We start from the raw sequence: 9,448 nt of genomic DNA, 5'->3' as shown, positions 1-9,448 counted from the left end.
GCTATTCATAAACCACTGACATGATCATTTGGATCTGGTGCCGCTTCCCAAGGGGAAAAACTTTTTCCTCCTTATTTTTTGAGCACTTAACTGCATGCCCTGCCCTGTTTTAAGTGTTGTACATGTGTTAACTCATTGAATCCTCAGTCCTAAGAGATCCCTAATAACTATATTCCCATTCAACAGTTAAGAAAACTGAGGCTTATAGAGGCTAAGAAATGTGCCCTAGGTCCCATGGCTATGAAGTAGGGTGATGGTTTGATGGGAGAGCCTTTATTCTATAGCAACACATAGAAACAGGTTCATACAGCCCCCAGATCAAAGCCAGGCTCTGCCACCTCCCAGAATGATCAGCCAACTCACATTTTCAACCATTGCCAAGAATATCCATGACATTACTCCTATGAGAAATGAAGTGCATTCCAGTTCCTAATACATCTTGTTTCCTCCTTCCATAAATGGTCTCAGGACTTCTACTTCTGTCAAAGTAGGAAAGGATTCTATTTATTCATTTCTTCATTTGACAAGCACTTACAGACACACAGGCAATAGGGCATAATGTTAGGAGAGCAGACACTGGAACCAGACTGCTTCCTTTGAATCGTGGTTTTGCCAATTACTTGCTCAAGTTCATACAGCTTGTTGTTTAACCTTTCTGTGCCTCAGATCCCATGCATAACATGGATTAATGATGACACTAACCTCACATAGGTATTATTGTTTTAAATGAGTTAATCCATACGAAACACTTAAAACACTGCCTAGCACATAGTAAATGTTCAATAAGCATGAGGTATCATCAAACAGATATTTAGGAAATAAAAGTATACTAAGCATGGGGAAACAAAAGGACTCATAATCCAGTAGGAAGTACTGGATATTCATTCCTTCAATAGATACTTTTATGTGCTAAGCACTAGGCCCTAGGAGTATAACAGCTAAACAAAACACCCCACTACAAATATGTACAAACTACTAGAAGAGGTAAATAGAGGAACAAACAATGACAACGTAGTGTGATAAATTCTGCAACTAGGATGGAAGTGGGTTATGTCAGAGTATTTGTGGGCTGTGAGGTTTAGGAATCAGGAGACATCTCAGAGGAAGGGAGCCCAAGGTAAGACCTGATGGATGAGAAGAAATTTGCCACATGAATTACTAGAACAGAATGTGAATTATAATGTATGTAAAGGGCATGGAGCATGTGCCTGTGCACGGGGCACATGCAGAAGCAGGAAGAGGTAGAGCAAGTAGTCCTGTATGGCTTGAGGGTTAGGGTGCATGGGGCAAGGGTAGGAAGAGAATGAGGAGGCTGGAAAGAAAATGGCACCAGCTTGTCAAAGGCCTGCGGTGCTTTGTAGAGGATTTTGGACTTGATCCTTATGTAATGGGAGCCATGGAATGCTTTACCTCTAGCAAAGATGTGATCAGATAATCCAGACCAGAGGAATGCTGCAGTCAGAGCTCCAGTTACAGTAACCCCTGGTGAGAAATAAAGGCCTGCAGTGGTTTGCTGGCCATTGGAATGGAGAAGTTTAAGAGATAAGAGAAAGAAGAATTATTAGAATGTGATGACTGATTAGACCAGAGTGGAAGCACAGTAGTATCTTACACTGCTTTCACAGGTTGTATCCTTCTAGCCACTATGGGTACTTTGTTGGAAAAGTTTGAGAAGTACTGATAGCATAATGGAAAACGCATGAGTTTTTGGAGCTCCTTGCAATTGAATTCAAATCCAGTCTCTACTATTTGTTGGTTTCAGGATTAGTATGGCTAATAAACTTTCATCATAGTTTGTTAGGATTAGTAATATATTAATAACACGTGTAGACTGCCTAGTATAGTGCCTAGCACATAGTAAACAATTAGTACGTGATAGTTGTAAGTGTTGTGGGATTAGAAAATAGAAAATGGACCAGGCGTGGTGGCTCACGCCTCTAATCCTAGTATTTCAGGAGGCTGAGGCGGGTGGATTACTTAAGGCCAGGAGTTCAAGAGCCACCTGGCCAACATGGCAAAACCCTGTCTCTACTAAAAATACTAAAATTAGCCAGGCATGGTGACGGGTGCCTGTAATCCCAGCTACTTGGGAGGCTGAGGCATGAGAATCGCTTGAACCTGGGAGGCGTAGGTTGCAGTGAGCCAAGATCGTGCCACTGCACTCCAGCTTGGGGGAAAGAGCGAGATTCTGTCTCAAAAAAAAAAAAAAAAGAAAAGAAAATAGAACACGGTTAGAGGTTAATACTATACAGCAGTGGTTCTTAGTCTTTTGAATGTCTTACACGCTTTTATTTAAGAAAAAAACACCTTTGAGATATAATTCACATACCATATAATTTACCCACTTAAACTTTACAATTCAACGCTTTTTAATATATTCACAATGTTGTGCAACCATCACTACAATATAATTTTAGAACATTTTCATCAACCCTAAAAGAAACCATTAGCAATCACTAGCTGTTCTTCCTCATGGTCCCTCCACAGCCCTAGATAATCCCTATCTACTTTCTGTCTCTGTTGATTTGCTCTTAGATCCTTTTCATGATGAAAGTAACTTCTACTCTGGAAATATGCACAAATTTTACATGCAATTTCTAGGAAGTCAGAGATCCCACATTAAAATATACCAAGGAATATCCTTCATAAACTCAAACCCATTCTCTACAAAGCTGGCACTAAAGGGAGAAACTCCTAGTGGTGGTGCTGGACAGCAGGATCTTGTGACCCTCACTCCTGTATCTCTGTTCGACCTGGGATCTCTGCGTACACACACAATTTACTCCAAAATTTCTACAGATAATCTTCACTGTGAATACCAGTCCTGGAGACTCCATCTCTGTTAAGCTTACCATTTGTTTCCTCTGGAAGCAGTAAAAACCTGAGATTCAAGCCAGCAATCAAGAGCAATATCTCTGGGGATTAGTCAAAGCTACTGAGATAATGGCTACCATTTATTAGGTGCTTAGTATGGCTGAGTATTGTGCTTAGAATTATCTCTTTCAATTTTTCAGTTCTAGGGACACCACCTGGACATGTTTTGTCTCAGCTCTGTGGTAGCTCCTACTAAATAATGTCATCATCATGAAGAAGGCTTCTGTCAACACTATTTGTTATTCCTTCTAATCCACTTCACAGAAGCCAAAAAACAGTATGGAGAGGAAACTATTTTCTTAGTAAAAAAAGCAATGTTTGAAGTCAGAAGGCGGCTAAGGCAGAAGGATCACTTAAGCCCAGGACTTCGAGACCAGCCTGGGCAATGTAGCAAGACGTTTTCTCTATGAAAAAAGAAAAAAAGCAATGTTTGAGCTCCCATTGGATCAAACAGAAATGCCTTTGCCCTCTCAGTACCTAAGGTATCAGGTTAGAGCTTCAAGAATGGGTTGATCTGGCCTCTCACAATAACATGAGAATTTTGCTTACAGAATAGTTCATTGGTTGAAATGAAATTTGAAACTTTATTACCGTGTTAGTTGAAGGATTCTTCTTTATTATTTATTTATTTATTGAGACGGAGTTTCACTCTTGTTGCCCAGGCTGGAGTGCAATGGCACGATCTTGGCTAACCACAACCTCTGCCTCCCGGGTTCAAGCAATTCTCCTGCCTCAGCCTCCCGAGTAGCTGGGATTACAGGTGCCCTCCACCACACTTTGCTAATGTTTTTTGTATTTAGTAGAGATGGGGTTTTACCGCATTAGTCGGGGTGGTCTCGAACTCCTGACCTCAGGTGATCCACCCACCTCAGCCTCCCAAAGTGCTGGGATTACAAGCGTGCGCCACCGTGCCCGGCCAGGATCCTTCTTTAAAAGGAAAACTAGAAGCAACTCGAAAGCACACACAGACTTAACTACTTTTGCATTCACCACAGGTTCTGTTTTATAGCCCACTCCCCCACTTCATGCTCATTTGGCTATGGACATACAGAGTTCTTTGGGTTTGGTTTTGTTTTCAGTCTTGGAACCTGTAAGCTATTTCCTATCATGCTCTCTTGCTTACTGTTTCTTCAAATCTTCGCAAGGCTGGTTTCTTGTCATGATTCAGGCCTCACTCACCTCTAATGGTTTCTGACCATACAATCCAAAAAAGTTGTTCCCTCTTCACAGCACATTCTCTAATATTTATGACTCTGAAAATGATCTTGTTTACTTATATTTATTTACTTCCTTACTCTTTGCTTCTCTCTGCCAGCTTGTAAACTCCATGAAAACAGAGGGGTTGCTTGTTTTGTTTACCACAGAATCCTCAGGGCTCAGAACAGTGCTCAACACACTGGTGGATGTTCAATAAATAGATATTGAATTACATGTTTATTATCAAGGTGGGTAAATAGTAGTAAGTGTGAAATATATTTTCTACATTCAGAATGTCATTGGATGTATTTAAATTTAAAAACTTGAGCTCTGTTGTAATGTGTAAAATAAAATGTTTTAAAAAGAGGCATAAGATGAATAACTATCTCTTTTATTTCTTTTGAAGTTTTTCTTTTTGGTTTTACTATTAAAAATTAATTTAAATTAAAAAGAAGAGGAATATACTGAACACAAAATGTTTTTCTTTTTTTTTCTTTTGAGACGAAGTCTCCCTCTGTCGCCCAGGCTGCAGTGCAGTGGCACGCGCCATCTTGGCTCACTGCAAGCTCCGCTTCCTGGGTTCACGCCATTCTCCTGCCTCAGCCTCCCAAGTAGCTGGGACTACAGGCGCCTGCCACCATGCCCAGTTAATTTTTTTGTATTTTTAGTAGAGACGAGGTCTCATCGTGTTAGCCAGGATGGTCTCGATCTCCTGACCTTGTGATCCGCCTGCTTCGGCCTCCCAAAGTGCTGGGATTACAGGCGTGAGCCACCATGCCCGGCCCACAAAATTAATTTTGAATAGATTAAGGCCCAGCTGTAAGGCCTAAAACTATTTTTAATTTTTATTTTTTTCTAAAACTATTTTATAAAAAACCTATAAAACTTTTAGAAGAAAACGTAGAAGTAAGTCTTTGTGACCTTAGATTAGGAAAAAGCTTGTTAGATATGACAATAGAGGACTGGGTGCAGTGGCTCACACCTGTAATCCCAACACTTTGGGAGGCTGAGGTGGACGAATCGCTTGAGCTCAGGAGTTTGAAACCAGCCTGGGCAACATGGTGAAACCCCGTCTCTACAAAAAACACAAAAAAATTAGGCGGATGTGCTGGCGTGCACCTGTAGTCCTAGCTACTCGGGAGGCTGAGGAGGGAGGGTCACTTGATCCCAGAAGTTCAAGGCTACAGTGAGCCTTCATCAGCCACTGCACTCCAGCCTGGGTGACAGAGTGAGACTCTATCTCAAAAACAAACAAACACAAAAAACAAAACAAAAAAAGATAATAGAAGCAAAAATGACCAAAAAAAAAAAAAAAGATAAATTGGATTTTATCATAAAGATCACATCAAATTAAAAACTTTCATGCCCCAAAGGATATTATCAATAAAGTAAAAAGTCTTATGATGTTGGCTATGGGGGAAAACAAAAGAAAAAAGAATTAAAAAGAGAAAAACAAAAAAAAAAAGAAAGTGAAAAGTCAATCCCCAGAATGGGAAAAAAAATTTGCAAATTATATATCTGATAAGAAACTTGCATCTAGAATATATGCAGAACTCTTAAAATGTGATGATAAAATAGAGAAGGATACCAGTTTTTAAAAAGGTAAAGTATCTGAACAGACACTTCGCCAAAGAAGATACAAAAATGGCTACTAAACATGTAAAAAGATGCCCAACATCATTAGCCATTAGGGGAACACAATAAAAAAAACCACAAGGAGAACCACTTCACACCTGGTAGAATGGTTATAATAAAAAAGACAGACAATAACAAACATTAGTGAGGATTTGGAGAACTTGGAACTCACATAATTGTCGGTGGGACTGTTAAATTGTGCAGCCTTTTTGGAAAATAGTTTGGCAGTTCCTCAAAATGTTAAACGTAGAGTTACCATATGACCCCAACAATTCCATTCCAAGAGAATCGAAAATATATGTCCACCCAAACCCTGCAAACAAATATTCATAACAGTATTATCCATGACAGACAAAAGGTGGAAACCACCCAAATTTCCATCAACTGATGAATGGATAAATAAAATTTAGTCTATTTATACAGTAGAATATTATTCAGTTACAAAAAAAAAAATGAAGTAGTGATATATGGTACAATATGCATGAACCTTGAAAACATTGTGATAAATGAAAGAAGCCAGTTATAAAAGATCACACATTGTAAGATTCCACTTATATGAAATGTCCAGAATAGGCAAATCTATGAGACAGAAAGTAAATTAGTGGTTGCCTACGGCTGGGGATAGAAGGAATAAGGAATGACTGCTAATGGGTAGTTTTCTTTCAGAGGTGATAAAAATGCTCTAAAATTAGATAGCGGTAATGGCTGCACAACTCTGTGAATATACTAAAAACCATTAACTGGTATCCTTTAGGTGGCTGAATTATATAGCACATGAATTATATCTCAATATAACTATTTTTCTCCTTATGTTTTTGTTTTGTTCTTTTTTTGGTAACATAGAAAAAAAAAAGGAAGTTTAAACTCAAGAAGTTCAACCTTCAAAGTGAGTTTGAGGTGGCAAAAGAAGGAGTATAATATTTCTATTTTTAGCTCTGATAGTCTAACTTTAGCACAAGCCTAGACTTGCAATATTATACTTAGCATTCCAGTTTCAGACATAGGGGATTTGTCCTTTTCTTCACAAGAACCACCTTTACTGGTTTTGTTTTAAAAATACATTATATATTGAATACACTAAAAATTAGTCTATTTACATTGATGTGATACCTATATCCAGTGTCCCCAAACTGTTAGAATAGTTTGATTTTGCTACACGTGGTAGCAATGTAAAGATGAAGGACTTTTTCCTCTTCCTTGTTACCACTGGGTGCCCAGGCTGTAAGATCAGACTGCCAGACTCTTTCAGTCAATGTGAATTTGGGAGGGGCACTTAACCTCAGGTTCCCTATCTATAAAAGGGGGATAGAGGTAATACTACTTTTTACTTCATAATGTTATTCTGAAAATTAAATGAAATAATGCATGTAAGCTATTTAATATTTAATACTTAGCAGTATCTACTGCGTAATAAATGTGCAAATGGTAGTAAGCAGACCCGGTGCAGTGGCTCATGCCTGTAATTCCAACACTTTGGGAGGCCAAGACGGGTGGATCACTTGAGGTCAGGAGTTCAAGACCAGCCTGGCCAACATGGTGAAACCCTGTCTCCACTAAAAATACAAAAAGTTAGCCGGGCGTGGTGGCACACGCCTGTAATCCCAGCTAATCCGGATGCTGAGGCAGGAGAATCACCTGAACATGGGTAGAAAAAAATGTAGTACAGCAATTGTTAATTATTACTATTATTTATAGCAACAATAACAGGGGGTTGAGATTATGAAGAAATGGATGAAAGCAAGTTGTAATGTGGCTGAGAACTGAATACTGCATTAGCATCCTGAAAGTAAATGAAGGCAGGCAGGAAGGAGATATAATATTGTTTCTCCATTTCGTTAACATCAGGCAACTACATTGGATATTTAATCATGGTTTTCAGCATTTATTGCTAGAAAACCCTTCAGAGAGGCTTGTTGTAGATAAGACTGTTAAGTTTCATGAGTATTTTTCAGAGAAGAAGATGTGATTCAAATATTGCTACAGAGAGATGACATTTTAGGCCACATGTCTAATCAGTGACACCATCTGACACTTGTCGCTTTTATAAATCATGCCTTTAATTTGAATACTAGTGTCTGCCGGGAAATTTCTCTTCCCTTGAGGATTATTTGGCTGATGTTTTCCTAGTGAGAGTAGCAAGAACTTTTAGATATTTTAATATGTAATATTAAGAAATTAATATTTCAACTTTGTAGAATAAAGGAAACTGAAAATAACTAGTTATAAAATAACGATTGAGAGATGTAAAAGACCATCTTGAGCTTTATTTGTATACTTTAAAACTTTTCAGAAATATAAAAGATTCTCCCCTTTTCTTCAAATGCTTATTCATAACATTTTTATGTAATCTTAATAGGTAAATTCTCTGAGGAGCATAAATGAACCTCATAAATTCATAGCCGAAAATTTCTCTAAGTGTAGCTTATTTTCAAATATTCTTATTGTAATAATGCTTGGTGGTCACGAAGATCTGTCTGAGCAAACCAGAAATCTGTAATGGAGGAAAAAAATGACTAACAACAGGCCTGCTCCAGCCCCCAGATTGTGGCAGGAGTAGTTAACTTACTTAAGCTCTTTGTTTTCATTTTCTTCATCTTAAAACAGAAGTAATAACCTTTTTTTGGGGGGGGGGGGTATGGACTAATAACTTTCTTATAGAGCTGATGTAAGGTTTAAAGGAGATCACATACGTAAAGTGCACCAAGCACATACTAAAACATCACATTTTGGCTATGAATATCGTTACTGTGGCCGTGGCCAGAAAGAGGTAAGAAGAGGAGCTTTCACAGATGTCTCAAAGATGCAGATAGTCTCAAAGATGCAACAGCCCGTGAAGAGAGAGGATCTGTCAAAATGTGGAGATCTTCTACATTGCACTTGAGCTATTTCGAAAAGGTGGGAAGAGTATGGTCAAAAGCTCCTTGTCTTGGTAGGTGCCACAGAGCCAGAGCCTGTGAAAGAGAGGATGAGATAGGGGGTGTGTTTGAGGTTGGGGTGGGTAGGACTGAGGCAGCAGGGAAGTAAGTGGCTCTGAAGAGTAGGGGAGGATTGAGAAATAAGAAAACCAGGAGGTTTGCTGCCACATGTATGTAATATGACTCGTGTCTTCTATTTTCCCTGCTAAGGAACTGATTTAAAATCTGCTCGGAAATTGATGATTACATTCCGCCATGTTACATACCCTGACACACAACCATGTTTAAATCATATCGGAAACTTAAACATTGGACAGCTTTCTATCGGGGCAGAGTCTGAATTAAAGAGCTGATGTCCGGTCTCCTAGTGGAGGTAGAAGGCTGGGCTAATACCTGTCACTAGCACTTACAGAGGTGTGAATTTGGTAAATCATTTCATTTCTGAAGTGGTTTCAGCATTTGTGAAAAGAGGCAACTATTTGCCTAACACAATGTTGAGTTCAAGGTTATTCATAGCTCCTGCCAAATAGATGCATTTGCTATTTTGTGTTAATGGAAAAGGATTTTAAAATTATGATATAAACACGGTGCTACCAAATGTGCTTAAATATGCATTCAAACTGTATTCTTTTAATGAACTTTAATATTCTCAACTAGTATCAATGCTTTGTTATTATTAAGTATTGACTTCAATATTTCCCACCCCTCACCGCAACTCCTAGCACATACGCACTCGAAATGCTCTAAAATGGTATTTATTGAGCGCATGTGACTAACACCACAGCCACCTAAGCCCTGACTTGCCGGACACGAACGGACAATTAATT

This window comes from Theropithecus gelada, chromosome 1 (genome assembly GCF_003255815.1).
Source record: "Theropithecus gelada isolate Dixy chromosome 1, Tgel_1.0, whole genome shotgun sequence".
NCBI lineage: Eukaryota > Metazoa > Chordata > Mammalia > Primates > Cercopithecidae > Theropithecus > Theropithecus gelada.
This window is presented reverse-complemented; position numbering follows the sequence as displayed.